General features: G+C 41.1%; 1 protein-coding gene across 1 annotated transcript in view; it reads right to left on the reverse strand.

Annotated features, from left to right (window-relative positions):
* Positions 1–12,625, reverse strand: part of LOC126249619 (uncharacterized) — an 84,960-nt gene extending 72,335 nt beyond the window's left edge. The window contains exon 1 of the mRNA XM_049951288.1: positions 12,568–12,625. The gene's annotated coding sequence lies outside the window, so the exon portion shown is untranslated. The remainder of the gene's footprint in view (positions 1–12,567) is intronic.
* Positions 12,626–22,797: the final 10,172 nt, after the last annotated feature.

A 22,797-nucleotide genomic window follows, 5' to 3' on the forward strand; every position in this document is an offset into this window, starting at 1 on the left:
GCACACGTGACGTCACACCAAAGATCCTTTGCTTGGCTATCAGAAGATCTCCGTACAATGGATACCCCGGATGCTAATTCCTTAAATGAAAGCGCACGGCATCCTCCATACAGTCCAGATTTAGCACTGTCTGACTTCCATCTGTTCCCGATAATGAAAGATGATCTGCGGGGACATCACTGTGCTTCTGATGAAAACAATGAGAGAACTGTGATACTGTGGTTGCCAAAACAGAGTGTTGACTTCTTCCATGACAGCTTTAGAAAACTTGTTCATCGTTGGCAGAAATGTATCCACTGGGCTGCTGATTATGTGAAAAAGTGAATATTGGTAATTAAAGATCATTTTCTAAGGATTATTTCTGCATTTGATTTATTAAAATATTCCCATTCAAACCCAGTTAATGAAGGTGGAGGCATTACTTTTCATTCAACCCTTGTATGAATCAAAAAAATAAAAATTATTAGTGATCTACAACTATACAAAACAAAAGGGCTTTAATTTGACTGCCTACAACTTTATACAGATATATATGGACACTAATATTAGGACATGAAAAATTGGAATAAAAGTATATGAAATAAACAACTTAACTATTAAAAAATCCAGTCATCATACACTCGTCAAAGGTTTACTGTCCATCTGCTCTCTACAGTCGAAAACTATTTTCACTACCAACCCTCTGTGCCAAAACTAACAAAAAGGAAACACTGAACCTTGCCCCTTGTAGTTTATGGGCCTATCCATCCATTATGTTCTCCTACTCACTCTCAACTACCTTCAGATTAACTTAAGAGATTTCAAATTTGCATCAATTCATTCTGATAGGCTCCTTTCACAGTAGTGCCAACCTCTCAATGGAAGAGAGAGAAAAAACTTGTAGTCTTCAAGCATATGCTAACCTGTTCATCTTTCCAGCAAATAATAGCTCTACCACTGTGGTGATGAATTACCTGGTAGGAGGTCTCCACAAAAGGTCGAACTCTTCCACTGTCATATCTTGCACTGGTCATCCCATTACAGAAAGCCAGCATAAACTCCCGTTTCGTACATGAATCTCTGGGAACATACAAGTAACCTGCCTAGCTTCTACTTTTAGGGACGAGAATTTATCTCATTCCAAAGACTTGAGAAAAACCTCCAAAATATGGAGAATCTTGTAAAATATATTGAGAAATGTTAATCTCTGCTGCCCTCTCTTGACTTGGATGCATATCGATGCAATATTATGTCAGAACTTTTATCTACAAGTGTGGTTACTGAACTAACCTCTGAAATGACTAGCCACAACTGTTGTGGTTACAAACAAGGATGTTATGCACGCAAAATTAGCAGCTGCACTTATCAAAACATGGCTTTCAACAGCTGCATTTTCGGTTGCTTTGAATATCTGTTCTAAGTTAACACAGAAATAACAGTTTATTTTGAAGATTAAATGCAGTAGAACTAAAATCAGTTTAGATGGAATTCAGAAATAAACGAATTTTGCTTTCAACTGAATAAAGCTCAGTCATCAGGATAAAATATATGAACACAGTTTATTCAGATATTAATATCATAATGTTCACATATTAATGGTTTGCTGATTTTGCACCTAGCACCTTTTTAGGTTCAGTCCAAACATATTAGCTCAGTGCTTGTTTGGAGATGCAGAGCATCAAAAACTTATATTTCATTTGAGGAATAAAGGGCAACATCACACATTAATGTACGGATGGCAAAGATACATTATATGTGAATAGAACTCGGTTTGGATTGGAAAGTAGTGGAAGTACCCTCCTCCCTGCTCTTCCATATGATGGCTTGCTGGGTATAGATGTAGATGAAAAGAATTTTATCTGCCTACAGGCCAGTGATAACTAGAATAGTGCTGCATTCTACAAGGTGGTTTCTGCACAACACTCCAAAAAAGCTGAAGACATTTCAGTCTTCTGCTTTACAAATGCTCAGAAGTCATGTAACACATTAGAATAGTCCACTACAAGCAATCACATGGTGAATAAAAGCAAAACAATTGATCCATTTCCACAAATTTGGGCAAAATATCAGCAGCAGAGACACTGAAACTGATAGAATCGAAGACTTCTGTTTACGACTGCACTTAGTAAGGTACAACATATGCCTTTTTAAAAAAAATGTTTGTCCCTTTTTGTAAATAAAAATCAAAACTTCAATCTTTAGTCTCGTGTGTATTGCTACTGTCACAGTAATTCATTCCCACACAACCGTCAACGTCAACTTGCCTTCTGTGGCAGAACACTTCTTTTAAGTTTCCTGATAAATTCAACTGATGTTAGCATGAGGTTTTTCAACTAGTGAAAGAAAATCCTATGTGTCTAAATATTTATTGTGCTTCTAAAACAGATGACTTCTTAAAATTTTATTTTATTTGATGCACAGCATCCTATTCATATGTAAAATATATGTGAAAGCATCTACAATCTGGAAGGAACATCCTTGTTAACACAAGGATTTGTTTCCTAATCAAGTTTAAAGGCTGAAATATGTTGGTATCCAAATAACTTTTACATTTAGTGTATGCAAAGAGTGAGCAAAAGTAGGTGAGAAAGTAAATACTTAAGGCAACAACAAATAAAACTTATCTAGTGCACGTGTACCACACTTATGTCGACACATTCAAAAGATTATATCCCAAACATACTTACAAAACTTTCAACCCCCAAAAAAAGAAAAAGAAATTTTAGAATGAACAGTTGCTAGTTGACACCAGAACACCTTGAAATATTTCTAGATTCTTCAAATGATGAATCATGCTGACTGAAACTAATATCAGACAAATTTACAATGTTCCACTTTATTTGCTGAGACATTTACGGAAATTTCTCAAGCACATGATTTTCTCTAGTTGCCATCAATACGCACTACAAGTCTTGTGTGTGGTACAATTCTCAATGATCTGTAGTGCATGTATTGTAGTGGTTTTTTCACTACCTGGCATGTTGCTGTTCACCATCTGAAATCCAACCAACAGCAATTATTTGTTATTTGCTATTTAGCAGTTATGGGATGTTCTTTAAATATCTTACATTTGTATATTCCAGGCCGGCCGAAGTGGCCGTGCGGTTAAAGGCGCTGCAGTCTGGAACCGCAAGACCGCTACGGTCGCAGGTTCGAATCCTGCCTCGGGCATGGATGTTTGTGATGTCCTTAGGTTAGTTAGGTTTAACTAGTTCTAAGTTCTAGGGGACTAATGACCTCAGCAGTTGAGTCCCATAGTGCTCAGAGCCATTTGAACCATTTTTGTATATTCCAGAATATTTGGTGTTTGCATAAACAGCTGCACTCTACATCCAGGAGGTCAATTCTTTTCTGATTGCATGTTTGCATTCATAATAAACATGCTTCCAGTACAATGTGTTGTATTTAATTGATGACCATGCCTTCAGATTTGGACTTATCGTGGTTTTGACATGACATTGTCTGGTGGAGATGCTGGACACTGCAGACACCTACATCACAGTGGCTCCACTCAATAACATGAAAGCCACTGCTTACATTAAAAGGAACCAAATACAAGCAGTACCGCATTAAGTTAGCTGCAAATGAGGCATCCTTCGGTGTTTTCTGTGGACACTGGTCAGGACCAGATAAAATGGCTGAAAGGACTAGACCAAGTCACCAAATATAACAGGTGGGATTATGTGACGTGGCTAGCAAGTGCATACTTTTACTCATATGGCACAGCCCAGGAATCAGTCGAGAACAATGAAGAGAAGCTTAACAGTTGGGACAAATTCAAGCTGAACTAAAGAAAACAGCTGGTGACAATCGATAGCAAGTCCACTTAGCAGAACAGCAGGACCCATTGTAATGGCAAAATGACAGTCACACATACAGAATGCTCTGGCCTTTTGCAAAGTCTGATGAGAGACATATGATTGTCTCCCAAATTCTGTCCCTATAGCAGTTGTGGAAGAAGACTGTGACCTTGCTTTTCTCATTCACCAGGTTGTAAGAAGACATGCAGCATTTTATGGCAGCTATAACTGTCAGACTGAATACACAAAGAGAGAAATCAGCCACGCATGTCAACCCCATACATCAGGCAGAGAATGTTGAAGAGGAAGTGTCTCAATCTTTGGCACCCATATCCATTGTCAGTCGAATGCACCTTGGAAAAGAGACTGTGGCAACTCAGACTTATGTTGCCACCATCAAATCGCAAACCAGGGTCTGACCAACACAGGTACAACCAACTCGCCCAATAAGTACAACACCCTGCCACAGAACAGACATTTGAAGGATGAAAAACTACACACTAGACCGGGTTCATGGAATGAGCTGGGCACATTTTGCACTAGTTTAGTGGAAGAAAGTGAGTTTTTGACGATTATTACTCCACAAGATGTCAAATTTCAGAACAATCCTATTCACATCAGACAACTGCAGGTAACTATAGTCAATGTGTGTGCCAAATATCATTACCATGCCCTCAGTGAGGTCACTTCCCAACACACTGTAGCCATTCTCCTTTGCGATATAGAGGTACCAGCTGCTCACCTGCCTGCTGAATTTCGAAAAGCTGAACGAGGTGACCATCTACGAATGTGAGGCTGCCACAGATGAAAATACTTCATGGAGGACAGGAAATCTCTTCTACATCATCACCAATTCATCAATGATCAACAAGTCCAAGTCCAAGTAGACTCAAGGGCTTCCTTTCCTGTATTGTCAGATGCTTATCATTGTCAGGTAAACGAGACTATTCTCCGTGATACTAATGCGACTGTGCTCAAGGTTGCAAATATGAAATACACCCAGACAACAGTAACATTGAAAAAATAACTATCAATGACAAAACACAGTCCTTTGCATTTGTTGTTTTAACAGAATATCGTTGTGATGTCAGTCTTGGATACGACTTTTTGTAGGCATAAAAAGCAGTCATGAAGAGTGGAAGGTCAGTGCTCCAGATTGACAAAGCTGTTCAAACAGGCACCCATAAAGATTGCTCTGGGCAGTTGTTCACAATTTAAGATTTTGCAATCCCATCATCATCGGTGAGATTAGTTTGTAGTGTCAGTTGAGATGCTCAGTTAAATTGTGAAGCTTTTGTCACTTGCAAAAAGCTGCTCAGGCTCACAAAAGAAATCTACATGTCAGAGATATAATAAGGATTGTAGGTAGTCAAGGAGAACTTTGGGCAACTAATTATCAAGAGCACATTATGTCTGAAGGTGTGTACATAGGGGGACAGCCAAACCACTCCACGAAAGGTATCAGTGTCACAGAGAAGAACTGTGCTCCGCCACCACTGCGGATAGTGCAAGGGAGCAAGCTACTATCAAACTGCCAATACAATCTGGCCTGACAGAGGACAGTCAGCATGTGATAGCTATTCTGTGCCAATTTTTGGATACTTTCAAATCTGGTGTGAAGAAAAGTTGGACCAAGCAGCCTGTCATAAAATACATCAACACTAGGGATCATCCAGTGTGTCACCAGCAGGAAGTGGAGAAAATGCTGCAAGGTGACACCACTGAACCTTCTGGGAGTCCTTCATCATCTCTGGTGGTCCTTATGATGGACAGTACATACCATACCATGACATACCAATGACTGGACAAAATCACGAAGAAAGATTTCCATCCATTGCAGTACATTGATGGCACTATCGATTGCTTGATAGATGTGAAGTATTTCTCAACTATGGACACACAGAGAGGCTACTGGCAAATCAATGTTCAAAGTTACACAGTTTGGATTATGAAACCCACCAGCCACATCTGAGCATAAGTTGGACAACTTACTTCTACACCTCAAATGCATACTGTGTCTTTGCAATGTGGATGACACTGTAATCTTTTCAAAGACAGCTGAAGAACACCAAGGCCATCACACAACCCTGTATAATTGTGTTCAGGGTCTAGGTCTCCACCTGAATCCTAAAGAAATATAAGTCTTTCTTTGTCCTTAATGAAGTGTTAACATCCTCTCCAGTCCTAAAATTGTGTGACGAGAATCCTGAGACAGAATTTTACAATGACACTAGCATTAATGGAATAGGTGCAGTTCTACTGAAAATTATGGAAGGCATTGAAAAGGTAATAGCTTATGCTTTCAGAATACTCTCCAAGTCAGATAACAACTCTACAACTGAGAAAGAAAGCCTTGAAGCTGTCTGTGTCATCAACAAACTTGGCCATATTCATTTGGCAAACCACTCACTGTTTTGATGGACCACCATTCCCTATGCTTGCTGATGAGCCTGACAGAACTGTCGGGTCATCTGCCAAAATGGCCACTGAGGCTTCAGGAATAAGTCACAATGGTATACAAAACTGACATAAACACATGGAGACAGACTGCCTTCCAAGGAATCCTTTGGCAGATAGCACTGCAGCATTGCAGTTATCACTGCATTACATGATATAGCAGCTGAACAGCACTATTTAAAGCATACAAGCCTTGAAGGAGGAGAAACTGACCAAAGGAGAATTCAAATTATTTAATGCAGCATTGTATAAGAGGATCAATGATGTGATGGGGCAGAAATGGTTGCTCATCATACCAGCTTATCTGTCACCTTGGATTCATTAATCTGGACAGAATCAGATGCAGGTATCACTGGCCAGGCCTCTACCGATCCGTTAAGACACTCTGTGAGCCACTGTAAAAAATGCCAATGATGGAAGTACATGGCAAAATGACCTCTGGACAATCTGGTAGCAGTGCCATCTGCAGCAGCTCCACTCCAATTAAATGGAATCTACTTCTCGGGGAGGTTCCTGCTGTCGACAAATGGGAATTGATGAACAATGGTTTGCACTGACTACCTCACCTGCCATGCTGTTCAATAAAGCTGTGTTAACTGCTGAAGCTTCAGAAATTGTGAAGTTCCTTGTAGAAGACAATAGTCTGAAACATGGTGCACCCCATGTGGTGATTTCTGATCCTGGAAAAATTTTGTCTATGCTATTATAGAGGTAATATCACATAGCGACTTCACCCACAGACAACAACTAGCTACCATCCATTGATGGATCACAGAATACTTTAATAAGACATTGGCAGTTATGCTCTCAACATATGCTGTGAAACAGAATTTGGGATGATGACATAGAAGGCAAAGCAAGACACCACAATTCAGTAAATATTAGCAGTTCCAGTATACCGTAATGTATTCACCTATTTTCACAATCTTCTCAAAAATGATCAGGGTAGTAAGTAGTACATACAAAAGTTTTATGTTTTTCTTTTTAATACTTTCTGACATGTTCCACACCCACGAGAATCATCTCATTTCTGGGTCCACGGAACAAAAACTGAATCCAATCAAGTCAAATCTAATATGCTTCATGTCACTCTTTCTGCTGCATGGCCACAAGAATGAGACAACAATGAATATATTGTTCCCATGTCAACTGAACGATACTCAGGATGATTACGTGAATCATCTCATCACCAGGATTGAAGAAGCAATGCAACTGCCTTGAATATGGACTCTGGACATCAAGAAGAAAGATAAAGAGCAACAGTAACATCAGTAAAATACAGCCCAGTAGACTTGGTTTGGATTTTTATAACCATGCTACAAGATGGACTATCAAAAGAGTTACTAAAGCACTAACCTGGGCCATACTGTATCCTCTGTTGGACATCACGCTTGGAGGCAGAGAATTAGAGAAGAAATAGAAAAAAAATCAAAAAGCTTGCATGTCATATCAAGAGTTTATTCATTCTGAAAATAATACTGTGTGTCACAGCATTCAGTTCTGGGACCACTCCTGTTCTTGCTACATATACATGCACTCTCACCATTCATTTAAATAGCAGAAATGCTTCATAAAGAAGTCAAAAGTGCAGTGACTTCAGCTATGTCTTCTGTCTGAAGCCCCACTGCAGTCCAGAGGGGCAGATTGCCAATGGGAGGTTCAAGGAAATTGAAGACCCACCCTATAATCATGAACCTTCAACTGAGTGGCCTACCTTTGAAACTCATCATAGTTAAGAGGATGTAACACCAGAAGGATCCACATGCACCACCATAGGCAGGACTATTGAGGAGACCTAGATCCGGGGCAATGTAGTTGGTTCCAGCGATAAATTCTGAAATAGTGGGTCAGCGTTTGTCCACGAGAAGGAGCAATGCTGCGAGCTGTGATGCATGCAGTGTAGTCTAATGGTTAGCGTCGCTGCTTGGTGTGCTGCGGGTCACCAGTTCAACTCTGATCACTAGCAGTTATTTGTTGCTTGGTATTTATCATCTCTGAAAGATTCTTTACATATCTTATGTCTGTATATCCTGCAATATTCACTGTTTCTATAAATACCAGGATTCTGTAACATTCAGTGTTTGTATAAATAGCTGTACTCTTTGTCTAGGAGGTCCTTTCTCTTCTGGCTGTACGCTGGTGTTCATAATGAACATACTTCCAGTAATATGTATTGTATTTCACTGACTGTCCTACCTTTGGATTTGGACTTTATTTTGGTTATGATATGGTAATACTTATAGAGAAGAATAACAAAAAAATCAAAAAGCTTGCATGTCATATCAAGAGTTTATTAATTCTTAAAATAAAATTAAAACAATATGAAACATAGATGCAAAATGGTAAAGTCTACAAAGAAACATGATGGACATAGTAATTAAAGATAATGACCAAATGATTCAACAACCAAAAATATATTAATTATGTGTTTGGTATTTTTATTATTTATTCAGTATTTTACTATTTCGTATTTAACAATTAGTTTCTAAATATAAATGATAAACTTGGTTCACAATCAGCAAAAGGAAATCAGTACCACAAGCATTCAATCAATTCGAGATCCCAATAACTTCTGCCAAGGAACTCAAGAAAATAAATAACTTCTTAAAACCAAAAACTGTCACTGGGTTGATAATATTTCAAGCAAAACATTAAAGTCATAGTCTTCTGATATAGCTACTGTACTCTGCCTTAGATTTAATGCATCACATTCACTAGGTGTGTTTGCCATTGTTAAATTCCCGTTTAAGAAAAGTAGTAGGGCAGGTGTTAGTAACTACTGACCAGTGTCACTATTAACTTCCTCCAAAAAGTTTTGAAAATGGGTTTAAGAATGGCCAAGCATATTTTCAAATTTAATATTGTGAAATAATCACAAGAGGGATTCTAGAAGGGCCTCTCCACTGGAAATGCCTTGTTCTATTTCACTGACCATCTATTAAAACAGCTGAATGACAGTACTGCACCTACTGGGAGTTTTTATGGTCTGCCTAGGGAATCTGACTGAAAACCACAACATTCTCTAGTAGAAAGTTGAAATTTTATGGCTTTCTAGGTACAGTGAGTAAGTGATTCAATTCACATTTAACTGACAGGAAGCAAACGACCATGTTACACAGCACATTTAGCTATCATGATTAAATCTCCTACTGAGTGGGGAGGAATTTCTACTTGTGTGGAAGAACATTCAATTCTGGGACCACTCCTGTTCTTGCTATATATAAATGAACTTCCATCATTCACTGATTAGTTTTGGGTAAATGATCTAGCACAACTTATTCTTCAGTTATGATTCAAGCATCATTATCAAGCCTAACAGACCCAAGCTAACAGAAAGAGCATTAAATGAAATACCTTCTAGTGGTACTGATTAATTTTGGGTAAATGATGTAGCACTTAACTTGCAGAAAACACAGTTCTTTCAGTTCTGCACAAGGCAAGAAATAACATCAGAAGTAATGTAGCATTGGGTGCAGGAAACACAGAAAACTGACTGCTCAAAATCCCTGGGTATGTATACTGATCATAACATGAATTGTAGATGATCTCAAATGCTTGAGTTAAAGCAAAATTTCCTCCCCAAGTAATTGTCAATATTGGTGATGGAAGTGTTAGAAAATTAGCTTGTTTTGCACACTTCCATTCACTGGTATCATATGGAATAATTTTCTGGTACAATTCCATACAGGGACACAAAGCATTCATTACACAGAAACATGCTGTAAGAATAATATCTGGCCCATCTTTGAACTTTGTGCAGGCATCTGTTTAAGACATTAAGCTTACTAACAAAATACCCTCAATGCATTTACTCTGTTATGACGTTTATTATGAACAATCAGCCATAATTTGAAAATACCACCTACATTCGTGAACATAACCCTATGAACAGAAATGGCCTCAACTGTTCACAACTTAAGCTTTCTCTTGCACAGAAAGCAGCAAAGTATCCAACCATAAAAAAAATTTGACCCTCTCCTTTTGGAATTAAGTGTACTGGCAGCTATGAAAGTTTTAAAAACAAATTGGAATTATTTCTGTGTGACAATTCCTATTCCACAGTTTAATTCCAGAAAAATACTAGCTTTATCTGGTTGGGTTACATTTGTTATATTTTACTGTGGATAAAGATTTTCATAAAGAATCCAGTTATTTTCACTTATGGCCATTGTAACTTCAACGCCAGGAAGGACAGCAAATAAAATTTTACTTATTGGATGTAATTTTCCTTATGTTGTGTACACAGTACAGAATGAAGAATAAGTAACTGAATTTGTGATTTGAGTGTGTACAGGAGGTAAAACTTAGTACACAGAACTGCAATCTCTGGCAGAAAAAATGGCTCTAACCCAGTTGGGCATCAAGGTGAATTGAAGGTCTTATTTCAGTAGTGGTACAAGTCCTTTTTTGTTCATTCTGATATACAGAGTAATAAAGTTAAATGAGCGCTGAAAAATCTACAGTATATATACTTGAATATTTCTGGTATCTCAACTGTATATTTTTCAGCGCTAATTTAACTTTAGGAGTCTGTATCTCAGAATGAACAAAAATGGACTTGTACCACTATTGAAATAAGCCGTTCAGTTGAGCTCAATTGTCATGTGGATTAACATTCCGTCTTTTAATTCTGTACCAGAGCTGATCAATTGTAGGCTGACTAGTGGTGGTGTGCCAGTCGCATTGTAAGCCATGATCAGATCTTTTCAATGGGAGAGTGCTGGCGAAGGTTATGACAGCATGAGACGCATGCAATCTTTTTTTACCTTGTTAAAATACAATGTCGGTCGATCTCGAAGTTAGGACAAACTGAATACGAGTTCATCGTGTTGAGTACCAAATAGTACACCAACAATCATGGTACGATGTTGAAAATACGTTAGCAATCTCTGTCCTCAATTAGTTTCAGAGTAATTAGCATTCCTAGTCAAAAAACATTGTGTCGTATGAATAAAAAAGTACATGACCAACCCCCCCCCTCCCACCGCGCAATTTCTTGAGAAGGTTAATGGTGTGTGTGTGTGTGTGTGTGTGTGTGTGTGTCTCGAGTCCGGCACAGAACCCACGCGTAATATTACATTTCACTCAACTCGCTCAAACACACAAACTCTTCATTGTAAAAATATGGTACTGTCGTCAGTGTCTTCAGAAAGAATTATATTAAATTTGATATTACTTTTATATTACGCAACATATTATTAAGACGATTACGGGCAGTTCGCGAAAATGCATATACTGTCGATGATAGAGTTTTCGACATGCGGGAAACTTTTTTGCTATTGAAATTTGGTTAATACATTATGCGAACGATATCTTACGAATACATCACATTTTCATCTACTCCAAACCGGAAATCTCTCCAGAATTTTCTAACGCCATATAATTTTGGTTGAATATGACGCATAACTTATCTCCCCAATTACTTGAGCCGTCGCCCGCCCGGTTTCGGTACAAGAAACTGCGCTAGGTTTGTAAAAAACCAGTTATTTACTTTTCTGATCCATCTAATTATTTCTAACATAACAAAATATAAGTTTCGTGCTGTGAGCAAACATGATGATGAACATCTGAAAATATGACACTATTGTCTCGTGTGTACCTAAGTTGTCTCCTGTACATCAGGCTGAAAACATGAGTCAGTTAAATAACACAAAAATGTTTTCATTTTCGCTTTGTTCGAAAGCTCGCGCTAGCTTCTCATGATTTCTGGGAAGAAAGTATGCGAGCTGAATAATGTTTTAGTTGCTCAACGTACATGAACTTCTACAGTTTCTCCCCCTTATTTTTTCCGGCTACGTATATCTTGTTTTGCCTTCCGAGCAAAATGAATTCTGCTATTTTTACTTAAGAAAAAAAACTGGATAAAACTTAACCTCAACACAGCTCACTCAACTCTCCTAAGTCTGCTACAGAGATCGCTTTAGAAAAAAAAAAAAAAAAAAAAAAAAAAACAGAGAATATTCTCTGCTTGTAAGCAACTTCTCTTGCTTAATTCATACGAAACCAGCGAATGATGTTGTCACTGAGCAACGTCCCCGGCCCTTTTACACAAGCTGCAATCATTTTCGCTTGTAGAATATTCTCTGACTCGCTTTGTTCATGAGAACCTGTGAATTTTCTTTCCGAGAATAAACACCGTTTTATTCATACGACCCACTGTTAATGAAAGAGAATACCAAACCTAGTGCAAAAATCAACCTTTGATATAGCCTATTTCCGACAATCACTTTTCAGCTAGATTCGGCGGAGGCGCAGCTACTGGAGGCATATTAGCACAAGTAAATACGATTATGATACATTTGTTGAGGTTTTCGGGGGAGAATTATCGCACCTGAGCACAATTTAGACGTCACGCCCGTTAACCCGCTGTCACAGCCGATCGTTTCAGATCACGTGATCTCAATTCGCATAGCTGTTCTCGATTGTTTTCTCGCGGAACTGCGGTATTCGCGAAAGATTCTCAATTGTTTTTACGCGGGAAGTCCATATACAAAGTGCGGTAGCTTATGTGCGTGGATGGTGGAGTCCACATTTGTACTCATAGTTTGCAGGTTGCAAGGATATCTTGTATACTGCAGGACAAAAAGAGAAGTGCGAAACAACGCAAAAAAAATGTTGGTCTATAAAATGTCATCACATAGTACAGAAAGTGGGTTAATCCCATAGTGCTCAGAGCCAGTACAGAAAGTGGGATTTCACACACACATTACAAGGAGCACGAGAAAATGTAATCTGCATTCTATTGATATTTTGGAATTCATTTATTATGTCAAATTGCACCCACAATTACTAAAAGGATAAGTGTTGCGAGATGCCATCACACCCTGTTAAATATTGGTTTGTTTAAGGTTAAGTTTAGGTACCAGTCCAGTGTGATAGTCGTATCTCCCTCAATACCTTTCCCTTTAAGAGTTACAGGTTTTCTTTACAGTTTGTTTTTGGACTTCAATAGTGCAGGTGCTTTATTTATATTGTGGTTAGCTAGTTAGTTCACATAAATACTGACCGCTGATGCTTACAAAACTTTTTCACGCACAATCCACAGAGATGCTTAACAATAAAAAAGCCTGCAACAAATACACAGTCAAACAAACAACCCTAATATGTTACTTTATGCACACATCACAAAAAAAAGCATTTTGCCCCTGGTACAATGTCTAAGTTTTCAGTCAATTTCTTTATCAAACATTACAAATGGCTGGAAACATACAAATAAGTTCGACTCGCTAATTAATGTGACTTTACCCACATATTAATATGCAGTCCTATTGTAATCCATTCACTGTAAAATGTTAAATATAAATATGTATAAAAATCCACTTTATAAATATTGTACAGGGCATGTAATTTACAATTGCTATTGAAAATCCATGTCTGGCACACGATAAATGTAAATCCATGTCCGGCATACGGTGATTACAACACAAATGTGAGATGATATACCTCCAATCGCTCATGCAATACAATTCACACTGCTACCTCACTGTTTCAAGTAATCTTTCGTCATTCATTATAAAATTACATTTCGTAACTAAAGAAATAACGAAACCAAACAATTTACAACAAATAACAAAGATGACGAATAACAACTGATATCAACCAGGAAAAATATAACGAAACGAAGTATGGAAGATGAGCGCAAGGCTGTGTATCGGGACTAAATGAGGGTGGGGGGTCACGTGATCAACAACCGACTATGACGTCAACCATCAAGCCTTTATTTCATAATCCCTGAAGTTGCCAGCGTGCATGCTGCCTTTCGAAATGCGCTGCGGTCGTGACGTTACGGTCAGTGTGAACTAGCCTGTAACGAAACGTGTGGCGAAGTTACAGATAGTGACTGTGACAACAAGAAGAGAGAGACAGTGGAAACACTTCATCGTATGGAACGAAAACTAACTGAAATAACGAGTGCACAGTAAAAGTCTGATTTTTTGAATTTGCGAGTAGAAACAGGTACCACTAAGGCCGCTATATACGCACCAATTTGTCTGTGACCGACCGACCGATTCCGTGGCAGCCTACGCACGTCACCACCAACTGCAGTCGTTGATTACAGAGCCGCCCTGTTGTTGTGATTTCTTTACCTTAGGTTCCCCAGTAGTTGTGAATTGTTTATCTTCGATTCATTGAGTTTATGTTCTTCCAGATTCCCGTTGGTTTTACACAGAAACAAAAACGAGGGTTTACCTTTGCCGTTTTAGAGGTAACAAGCCACAAGAAGTTGAGATAAAGCTGTGGGAAAAGAAGTGGCAACTACAAGGAAGGAAATTAATTCACGTTCCTTTACTTAAGTAGCTGTAAGTTGATGATTTGCATAACTATCGAAGAACTTATGTATCATGCATTTCAGGTCTGCTGAATATCATCACACCATTCGTAACTTGTGTGTTCCACATATATTCTTTGTCCTTCTCTATAATTTTAAACAAAAATTGTGTACATAGCAGTGTGCTGTTTTGTTTCCTCCTTCACCGTCAGTTTTGGGAGAAGTGGAAGAGAGAGGAAGAGGGAAAGTTGGACAGAGAGAGGAGTGAAGAGGAGATGGTGAGAGATTGGGGGGGGGGGGGGGCGAGGAGATAATGAAGAATGTACAGTTCCCATACCTATTTAGCGATTGCGAAGCATTTCTGGGTTCACTAGTAATATACGAATATACAATAAAGCACAGCTTTCCTTATGCAGTGCTGGTACAATACATGTGCTTTGTACTGATCATCTACGAAAGACGGGATACACATTTCAATACTTACTCTAATCCTACTCAGCCCCCTCCTCCTTTAAGCAGTCACCACTGATGGACCCAAAAAAAGTTTGTCACTCATTTGGAAAAATTGAGAGCATGACATGACATTCACTACCTACGTGTCACTTTGGTGCTACATACAGTATTGTTATTGCTAGGGCTTTAGGGTTGATAGTGGGTGAACACAAAACACTAGAGGCTGTAAGTTGTTCAACTTCTGATTCTGAAGTAGGGATCTCAGTGATTTAAAAAAAAAAAAAAATCTGATATTACATCAGTGTTGGCAGACACCGATGTAGCTCTAATTTTGAATCACAACATTTTAATTTAATTTTTTTTTTTTCACAGGTCATGCATATGTTGCAAAGTGTCTTGGAAATGAGTGAACCCAAAAGAAAGCTACCTCCCCTTGTACATGACAAAATTAGTTTAAATTACAGTAGTTCTGGTGTCTTATTGATAAAAGTAGTTTGTTTCTTCTGTACATTCTTTTGGGAATTGCTGTTTGATTTTTTGTTTCCTTTGAAATGAGAGTTAACATTTCAACTTCTGCAGAAAGTTAAATGTTGTCATGTGAAAATGTTTCACCTTCTAAGAGATTTAATATCTAAGTGGTGGATGTTATTGTTATTTAGTTTGCTCGTGTTTCTCTCTCTCTCTCTCTCTCTCTGTGCGTGTGTGTGTGAGCGTGTGCATGCATGAGTCGTACCTTTAAGGTTATATTTTCCTCCTGTATTTTTTGCTGGCATCTGACCACGAGCGCTTAAGGTTTCTTTCATATACAACTTTTTCTCTTTGTCTGGGTGTGCTTTCCCCTCTAGTTTTACTGACAACAGATCCATGTCATTACATCTACAGACTTTTATTCAACTGAATAGCACCCTAACCCAAGCATTTTTAATGATGATAAATGGAATCATTATGTCCATTCTCTAGAGCATGCCCTGTCACCACTGATTCCTCAGTGTACCGAAGAGGAAAACATCTCTCATATTCGATATGGCGGTCTTCAATAGTATGCTCAGTCTGCCTGATAAAAACTGTCCACACTCACGCAGCATTTTATGTGCTCCTGGCATTCTGAGGCCTACAACATTATTCAGAGCCTAATGACTTGTCAAATTTTTGCTGGAAGCCTGAAGACTGAACAGATTTTGTGCTTCTTTAGGCGCTGGCTAATCTTTCCTGTTACTGTGCCACAGAATGGCAAATGTGCAAGCTTCCTCATGTACTCGTCGGGGTCCTCCTGCTTACCTACACTCCTGGAAATGGAAAAAAGAACACATTGACACCGGTGTGTCAGACCCACCATACTTGCTCCGGACACTGCGAGAGGGCTGTACAAGCAATGATCACACGCACGGCACAGCGGACACACCAGGAACCGCGGTGTTGGCCGTCGAATGGCGCTAGCTGCGCAGCATTTGTGCACCGCCGCCGTCAGTGTCAGCCAGTTTGCCGTGGCATACGGAGCTCCATCGCAGTCTTTAACACTGGTAGCATGCCGCGACAGCGTGGACGTGAACCGTATGTGCAGTTGACGGACTTTGAGCGAGGGCGTATAGTGGGCATGCGGGAGGCCGGGTGGACGTACCGCCGAATTGCTCAACACGTGGGGCGTGAGGTCTCCACAGTACATCGATGTTGTCGCCAGTGGTCGGCGGAAGGTGCACGTGCCCGTCGACCTGGGACCGGACCGCAGCGACGCACGGATGCACGCCAAGACCGTAGGATCCTACGTAGTGCCGTAGGGGACCGCACCGCCACTTCCCAGCAAATTAGGGACACTGTTGCTCCTGGGGTATCGGCGAGGACCATTCGCAACCGTCTCCATGAAGCTGGGCTACGGTCCCGCACACCGTTAGGCCGTCTTCCGCTCACGCCCCAACATCGTGCAGCCCGCCTCCAGTGGTGTCGCGACAGGCGTGAATGGAGGGACGAATGGAGACGTGTCGTCTTCAGCGATGAGAGTCGCTTCTGCCTTGGTGCCAATGATGGTCGTATGCGTGTTTGGCGCCGTGCAGGTGAGCGCCACAATCAGGACTGCATACGACCGAGGCACACAGGGCCAACACCCGGCATCATGGTGTGGGGAGCGATCTCCTACACTGGCCGTACACCACTGGTGATCGTCGAGGGGACACTGAATAGTGCACGGTACATCCAAACCATCATCGAACCCATCGTTCTACCATTCCTAGATCGGCAAGTGAACTTGCTGTTCCAACAGGACAATGCACGTCCGAATGTATCCCGTGCCACCCAACGTGCTCTAGAAGGTGTAAGTCAACTACCCTGGCCAGCAAGATCTCCGGATCTGTCCCCCATTGAGCATGTTTGGGACTGGATGAAGCGTCGTCTCACGCGGTCTGCACGTCCAGCACGAACGCTGGTCCAACTGAGGCGCCAGGTGGAAATGGCATGGCAAGCCGTTCCACAGGACTACATCCAGCATCTCTACGATCGTCTCCATGGGAGAATAGCAGCCTGCATTGCTGCGAAAGGTGGATATACACTGTACTAGTGCCGACATTGTGCATGCTCTGTTGCCTGTGTCTATGTGCCTGTGGTTCTGTCAGTGTGATCATGTGATGTATCTGACCCCAGGAATGTGTCAATAAAGTTTCCCCTTCCTGGGACAATGAATTCACGGTGTTCTTATTTCAATTTCCAGGAGTGTATTTTCAGAAAGATGGCTCGCGAAATCTGGTAGTAGTTGTAGCCGGTTGCCTTTAATACTTTTCATAAGTGGGTCAGTTCCTTCAGCAAGATTTCATTATCTGAGATGGTATTCGCTCAATGCACCAGGGTCGTCAGAACAGAGGACCGAGCGAGGTGGCGCAGTGGTTAGCACACTGGACTCGCATTCGGGAGGACGACGGTTCAATCCCGCGTCCGGCCGTCCTGATTTAGGTTATCCGTGATTTCCCTAAATCGCTTCAGGCCAATGCCGGGATGGTTCCTTAGAAAGGGCACGGTCGATTTCCTTCCCCATCCTTCCCTAATCCGAGCTTGTGCTCCGTCTCTAATGACCTCGTTGTCGACGGGACGTTAAACAGTAATCTCCTCCTCCTCGTCAGAACAGAACATTTCTGCGACAGATTGTGATAGCTCTTAGCATGCCAAATCATTCCTTGTGGGTGGGTATCTGGTAACCGCTGTGGCCGATACGTCAAAGAACGGCAAGGCACCATCTACTTCCAGTGTGAACTTGATGTCATGGATATTGTTGAAGTGGTCCAAAAATTCTCTCAGCTTTTCACAACCATGGTACCAGACAATGAACATGTCGTCAACGTAATGATAAAAGCAACTACGCTTTGCAGGAGCTGTGTACAGGGTGATGTCCTCAAAGCACTACATAAACAGGTAACCTTTAACTGGAGCTGATGGGTTCTCCATCAAAATGACATACCTCTGGTTAAAATTTTCTCCATCATACAAAAAATACCGTGACGTCAGAGTGTGCTTAACTAAATCCACAACAATGTTGTCAAATATGTAGGCAAGCAGATCTATAGAACCTTTGCCGGGAACCTGCGTAAATATTCACAGCACCAGAGCTGACCATAATATTTCCTCCTCCAAGACGCAGGCATTCAGTTTCACTGATGAAATCAGTTATATTGTCACGTAGAAGAAGGTGTAATTAGCTGAATGACGAGCACTAACTTCACTTAATGAAGGTTTAATCAGCACTTGCATATACAAGAGGGCAGAGCGAGCTGCCTCCGGCGAAAACACATACGGTATATATACAGTTACAGAACATTCCAGTACAATGACTCTTAACATTTGTGGTTGCTTCTAGAATGTACTTGAAACGAATATAGAAATTAAAATTTTACATTTCAAGCGAGTTTTGAACGTATGACCTTCCATGTAACAGTCCAGTATCGCAACCACAACACCACAGTGACTATGCTACTCAGTTTCTTCTGTGACATTGCTCCCTCGTTAATAGAACAGCGTCTTGGTGTTACGTCGTCCTAGTCCAGGAATGAGTCATCGGTCCTGCATACTCCGACTCCCGATGACTGATGTTCGCCCAGGCGGTGATCTTCTTAGAACTTCTTTTGCCGCTACACTCTTCATCACCTTTCTGCTTGTTGCCTGTCGCTGGAGCTTCGAATTTACCCTGGGTTGCAGGATCCTTATAGGTCTTCATTCGAAGGATATGGACCGTATCTCTGATCTTTCGTCGCCTTGTGTCCGGGTCGAAATCTTCAATTTCATAAGTAACATCAGACAACTGATTTACAACCTCGTAAGGTCCAAAGTAGGGCCTGATGAGCTTCTCAGACAGACCAACCTTCCAAACACGAGTGAAGATCCAGATAAGGTCACCAGGCTGGTAGACAACAGGGCGGTGGGTCACGTCATACCTTCGGCAATCGTTTTCTTGATCCTGCAACATGCGAAGTCGAGCTAACTGCCGAGCTTCCTCAGCTCTGGTTAACACCTGGCCAATGTAGTCGTCGTCCACATCATCAGGATGTAACGGGAACACAGTGTCCATCGTCGTAGTCGCCTCACGCCTATGCGCCAGGAAAAATGGCGTATATCCTCTGGTGTCTTGTTTGGCAGTGTTGTAGGCACACATCACGAAAGGTAGCACCTCATCCCAGTTGCTCTGCTCAACGTTGACAAATATTGACAGCATGTCGGCCAAGGTCTTATTAAGGCATTCAGTAAACCCGTTAGTTTGTGTATGGTAGGCTGTCGTCATGTGATGAGTAATGTTGCACCGAAAGTTTATCTCTGTCACAAGATTCGGTTGAAAAACTTTCCCTCGATACGTAATTAACGACCTTGGGGCACTGTGTTTTAATACAATGTCTTCCACGATGAATTTGGCTACCTCGAATGCTTTGGCTGTTTTCACGGCTTTTGTAATGGCATAGCGTGTCAGATAATCAGTGCAAACAATAGTCTATCTATTGCCGCTAACAGACATTGGAAATCGTCCAAGGAGGAAAAATCTCTTGCGGATCCTATCGTATGTCTTAATAAATCGTAAATGTCCGACCTCAGGTGTGTCGTGGAATTTCTGTAGAACATCTAAGTGCATGTGTTTAGGAATCACTGGTAGCCACCTCTTTCCTAACGGAACAAAGTTTTTCTCACAAAGTAATCCATTAACTACCTTAAATTTTCCTTTCATATCCTCTGACCGATTTAAGGCACGCATAATTTGAGATATCTTGGCGTCCTTCTTCTGCTCAGCAGAGAGATCCTGGAGTGCAGCGAGACAGTCGCTATCTTCATCAAAGTCTTGATGGTCTTGCACAGGGTTTCTTGAGAGACAGTCGACATCTTGGTGTTTTCTTCCACTTTTGTATACTATGGTAATGTCATACTCTTGAAGATGTAGTGCCCACCTGGCGAGTCGTCCAGTTGGATCCTTAAGACCTGTCAACCAACAAAGTGAATGATGCTCTGCAACAACTGTGAATGGCCTTCCATAAAGATATTGTCGTAATCTGCACATGGCATAGATCACAGCAAGGCATTCTCTTTCTGTAGTTGAGTACTTTCTCTTGGCTTTTGCAACTGTCCAAGGACCATAGGCTATAACCTTCTCTTTTCCATCCGAAATTTGCACCAGAACAGCACTGATCCCATACCCGCTGGCATCTGTGTGTAGTCCTGTAGGTGCTCTCTCATCATACAGACCAAGTACAGGGTCAGTCATCAGAGCTTTTCGCAGCACATCGAAAGAATCTTGTTTAGCACCACCCCAGATAAATTTAGCATCAGCTTTTAACAACTCTTGGAGTGGCCTGGCTTCGATATAAAAGTCTTTGATAAAACGACGGTAAAAAGAACATAATCCAAGGAAGCTTCTCACATCTCTAATACTTTTAGGAATAGGAAATTCCGTTGTAGATCTCACCTTTTCTGGGTCTGGCCACACACCTTCGTTTGACACGAGGTGTCCAAGTATTTTGATTTCTTTTACTCCAAACAGACACTTTCTTGGATTAAATTTCAGTCGGCCTTGTTGGAGGCACTTAAGAACAGCCCTCAGTCTTTTTACATGTTTCATCAAATGTCTCTGAGAACACTATAATGTCATCTACATAACAAAGACACATCATCCACTTCAGGTGTCTTAGAAGATTATCCATCATCCATTCAAAAGTTGCTGGTGCATTACATAAACCAAATGACATTACCTTGAACTCATGCGGGCCCTCAGGGGTTATGAATTCAGTTTTCTCACGATCAGTCTTATCTACTTCAATTTGCCAGTATCTCGAGTAAATGTCCATGGTTGAGAAAAACTTAGCCCCCTTCAGACAATCTAGTGTATCATCAATTCGTGGAAGGGGTAAAAGTCCTTTTTAGTTTTCCTATTAAGCATCCTGTAATCAACACAAAAGTGCCAACTGCCATCCTTCTTCCTGAAGAGAACCACTGGTGACGACCATGGGCTCTGCGTAGGCTGAATGACATCATTCTTCATCATTTTCTCTACCTCGTCGTGAATTATTCGACATTCCATTGCTGACACACGGTATGCTCTCTGACTTATTGGTTGATGGTCTCCAGTGCTAATCCGACGCTTCACTGTAGATTTGTCTAATTTGCTCTTCACCTGTGGATTGAAGCATTCAGAGAACTCACGAAGAATAAGTAGCTTCTTCTGTTGTTCCGTAGTGAGATCTGGTGATAGTCGAACTAGAAGATCTTGTCTCGTAGTGATAGCGCCAATTTCGCCCACAGACTCGGGGCATGGGAGGTTTCTATGATGCTCAGCTGTTTGGCAATTAACAGCTCAGTGTTTACTACACAGACCCATCTTGAAAGGATCTCCAGTTCTCGGCCACAGTTAACTATCCACAATTCACCGAATCCGTTCTTAACCGAGACGACAGAGGCTGGGATGACCAAGTTATTCTTCAGTGGTATGCTTCTCTTACATTCCACTACAAGATCCATGGGTTGATGCATTGCATGACACATGAAATTTACCTTTCTAGTGCTGACTGCAGGAATGATCACTTCATCCACACACTCAGATGCCCATCTGCCTGACCACAGTATCTCATCTTGTCTAGCACAATCTTCGAGCGACCACAATCTATTATTACCTGAGAAGCTTTCAAAAAGTCCTATCCGAGAATGACGTCATGACTACACTCTTGTAAGACAATGAATTCTAAGGGCTGTGTATGGCCACTTATACCCACACAAATGACACATCTTCCTGTAGGTTTTACATATTTCCCAGAAGCCACCTTTAGCAGAGATTTTTTGCTATCGACAAATACGGTTTTCTGCAACTGGCGATGGTACTTCTCCGAAATGACTGAATATGATGCTCCAGAGTCCACAAGAGCTTGAGCTGGTCGGTCATCCATGAGTATATCGACGGAGTTTCCTATCGTTTTTGTTTTGATCGACGGCGGATGATTTTTCTCTTCGGCGGCCTCACCTCCAAGGAAGGTCGCTCCCTTTAGTTTCTCAGGTTGCCCTGGCTAGGTCATCGACTGGAGCTTCTAAACGGTGTATGGAGACTTTGATCGGCGTGTGAGGGAGCATCCTCTACAGTGGTTAGCTTGCGGCAATGATGTCCTACATCGTCCTGCACCCACATCTTCTTGTTCATCTTCGTTGTCCCAGAGTTGGCGTTGGCTAAGATCGGTCCGCTGTCTTCTGGTGCGGGCATCTTCAAATATCCACAGCCTTTCTCGACAATAGCTCACCACATGTCCCGGTCGTCTGCAGTGGAAACATACTGGTTGGTTATCCTGGGTCCTCCAGACATCAGTCTTCCTTGGTGTTCAAACAGGTTCCTCACGTGGTATT

Source organism: Schistocerca nitens, chromosome 3, assembly GCF_023898315.1.
Source record: "Schistocerca nitens isolate TAMUIC-IGC-003100 chromosome 3, iqSchNite1.1, whole genome shotgun sequence".
Classification (NCBI taxonomy): Eukaryota; Metazoa; Arthropoda; class Insecta; order Orthoptera; family Acrididae; genus Schistocerca; species Schistocerca nitens.